Consider the following 4,035-nt stretch of genomic DNA (forward strand, 5'->3'; position numbering starts at 1 on the left):
CCCTGCGTTCCAAATCTCCTCCTCTTTCTTTTTTCTATTCTACATACTACATCTGACCATAACAATAATCTAGTTAGGATGCAGTATGCTACAACTGGGACATACTTTAACTTATTTATTTCATCATAACATGGCTCCTTGATCGGTATAATTAAAGCCTGCAATCTGAACAGACTTCACATAAATTATTATTTTATCTTAATCTAATTATAATTCAGGTTAAATAAATATAAGAAGTATAACTATTTAACTTAATGACAATATAGTCCTTTATGTTGTAATTTTAAAAAAGGCTAATACAAACAAATCAATACACAAGAATAAAAAATATCATGGAATAACTGTTAAACACCTTGATTTCAGATCTGCGTGACAGCTGACTGAACCAATCAGGCAACAGAATAAGTTTATAAATCTCCATGGTAACTTTGTCCCTTGGATCATGGCTTATCTTGGTTTTGTGCAATAGGCCCCCTGGGCACTTTTCATCTGGTTCATTTGATCTTTATTTATACTGGAGAGATCAATTGAGATGTGTGTGTGTGTGTGTGTGTGTGTGTGTGTGTGTGTGTGTGTGTGTGTGTGTGTGTGTGTGTGTGTGTGTGTGTGTGTGTGTGTGTGTGTGTGTGTGAGAGAGAGAGAGAGAGAAAGAGTGTCCCTCATTTGCAATGATGTCAAGTCAAATAAATGCAAAGCAAAAACAATACATACAAAGCATACAATGCAAACACATCAGATACACAACAAGCTGATAAAGAGACAAACCCATTGAAACATTTAGACAGAGATGTAGAATGGCTGCTAATATAATGAAATGAGTGAAAGTGCAATAAGCCTCATTAAAACAGCTACAGGTAGAGTTTGGCAGATTTAAGATAATATGTCTGAATGTGTTAAAGGATATGAAGGTATTTATTTTAATCTGGTGTGTGTTACTGCCTCCCCTCTCCACCAGATGGCGTGCTTCATCACTATATTCTTCCTGTGCACGTGTGTTTACTCCACCGTGTTCCGCATCCGAGTCTTCAACTATTACTACTTCGCCTCGCACCACCAGACCGACGCTTACAGCCTGCAGTTCAGTGGCAAGGGCGCACTCACACTAGGGCCGTTTGCCTGTTCCGCGCTGCAGGAAGATTCAGCACGATTCACCCCCCCCCCCCCCCCCCCCCCCCGCAGGCCCGTGCTCACACTGCTCGTGGCCTGGGCACGATTGCACCTTGCCTACGTCACCGTGCGCGTTTAGGATTTGGAGCGTAGTCTACTTGTAGGCTATACGACTGTTTGTGAATATTTTCATCCGGACTCAGCTGTTTCTGTGAAATCATGTGACTGCAGAGCCCCTTTCCCCTTCCCCACACACACACAGACCACACAGACACACACACAGACACACGCCCACAAACACACACACCAGCCTGTGTGTGTGTGTGTGTGTGTGTGTGTGTGTGTGTGTGTGTGTGTGTGTGTGTGTGTGTGTGTGTGTGTGCAGCAGCAGCATTACGGCCGAGTGTAAACTGAACTGTGGCGGAAAATAAACGTTTCCTCCCCCCCCCCCCCCATGAAATATAGCGTCTGCTATTTAGGATTCTGGTACGGTGACGTTGAAGAGATTGAAGTGTTTAATATAAAAAAAATTGTGTTAAGGTCCATCAGTTCTAATAGCTTGAGCCTTGCTTACAAAGCAAAATGACCAATCTATATACTGTGTGATTCTGTGTCATATTTCTTCATTATGAATCATACTGTTGAAGATGCAACAGAGGAGAAAGTGTCAGAAGATGAAGACATTGACTCACAGATGATGTCTTTATAGAGCACTTGTATTATTACTGTTGTTTAATTTGTTCAGGCATTTTGTGACAATGTTAAAATGTTACATTGTGGGCCTATCAATTACAATTGTGATTCTAAGTACTTCCTTTACTTATAAAATCATACCGTCAGTTTTAACCTGCAACACAGCTGATGTTATTTAGATAGTTGTATTGTCAACACATCGAAATGTACAGTATATGTAATAACATAAGTTTGTTACTTTACCAATTAAGATTTTTTTTAAACACAAAACATATGAAGAGTTTATAAAATGTTGTATACCACCTTAAATAATGTAGGTCTACAAGCACAGATGAAACATTGGTCAATGTTTAGTTCTCTATTGACTATTTTGATGATAGTCATTTTCAATGGAAACGTGCCAAAAGAGTCAGGGTTTCAACTTCTCAAATTGTCAATAGACTTGTTTGAGATGTCGCCGTCTTGCTCAGACCTGCGCAATTATGTCGCTCGGCTTGTTGTGCGCTCAGCAAGACGCGCGTCATAGTAACGCAGGTCTGAGCAAGACGGCTCCAAGTCGAACGAGGCTATTATGGGAACTCAGACTGTTTCTGTGAAATCATGTGTCTGCAGAGCCCCTCCCCCCTTTCCCCTTCCACACACACACACACACACACACACACACACACACACGCCCACACACACACACACACACCAGCCTCCTCTCCATAGGATCATTCAGTCGAAACACGGTAAGAGTCAGTACACAAGAACAAGTGAATTCATCACGTCAGACTAAATGAACCTTTTTGGATTAAGTTGAATACACTTGTCCTCCAGCTCCTGTGTAGCCGTTACCATGGCATCCTCGTGAGTATTTCATGATTTTATTATTGAAATGCTTTACAGTACAACTGCTGATGATTCACCATTAACTAGATGTTACAAGTAGGCCTAATCTAACGCGTTACTATCTCCAAACCAGTAATCAGATTAAAGTTACTGTGCGTTACTTTTTCTGTCATTTTCCTTAGTGTGTGGCGTGTAAAGACGGGAGTCGGAGGCGGAGTGTCAAAAGACGGAGCTAACTGCTTTAATGACATTAATACACTTGTCGAGTAACAACAACGGAGCAGACAGTAAACTCCCGATAGTCTCAAAACGCCAACAAGACAAAACAGGAAATTCCCCCAGTCATAACAGTCCCCCCGGAACCCCGGAACTTCAGTTCCATAGGTGAATTATGTAAAAGCACTACACAAGCCCCCCCAGAATACACCCATAGTCAAAGTCCCCGCGCCGGAAAGGCACGATGGCCCGGCCGCGACTAGAACGAGTGGCAGGGGCCGAAGAGGGGAGGGGCGTGGTGGGCGCAGCAGGACCAAGCCCAGGACTGGGCGGCAACGGCACCGACAAGGCGGCAGGGAGCCCAGCGGGGCGTGGCAACGGGGGGCGTCCACGGCGCGGAGCCTGGGCCAACTCCAACGGTCTGGAAATGTCCACGTGGGCAGGCTTGATCCTGTCGACAGAGACAGTCTCGGGCCTACCACCGATGTCCACGACCAGGCTCTTATCCCCGTGTTGCAAGACCCTAAACGGCCCGTCATAGGGGGGGCGCAACGGTCCACGGTGGGCGTCGTGGCGGATGAACACAAACTCCGCCGTGTGCAGATTGGGTGGCACCAGGGAAACGGGGGTGCAGTGCTGCGAAGTGGGGACGGGTGCGAACTGTTTGGCGACCTCCAGCAGAGAGGACCGCTGCCTGGCCGCCGACCAGGGTGTTGTGGCGTTCGGAATGAAATCCCCTGGAACTCGCAGCACCTGACCGTAGACTAACTCGGCAGACGAGGACTGCAGGTCCTCCTTAGGCGCCGTCCGGAGCCCCAGCATCACCCAGGGAAGTTTGTCCAACCAGTTGCCGTCCGTCAAACTGGCACGCAAGGCCGCCTTCATGGAGCGATGGAACCGCTCGCACAAACCATTAGCCTGAGGATGGTATGCGGTGGTGCGATGCAGTTTAACCCCCAGATCCCTGGCAACCACATTCCAGATCTCCGAAGTAAACTGTGCACCCCGGTCGGAGGAGAGGTCCGAAGGTGTCCCAAAGCGCGCGACCCACGTGCCGATAAACGCACGGGCCACATCGGAAGACGATGTCGAGGTGAGTGGCACAGCTTCAGGCCAACGCGTCGTCCTGTCCACCATCGTGAGGAGGTGGGTGAAACCATGCGAAGGGGGGAGTGGCCCCACCAGGTC

This window comes from Ammodytes marinus (assembly GCF_949987685.1).
Source record: "Ammodytes marinus genome assembly, chromosome: 23".
Lineage (NCBI taxonomy): Eukaryota > Metazoa > Chordata > Actinopteri > Uranoscopiformes > Ammodytidae > Ammodytes > Ammodytes marinus.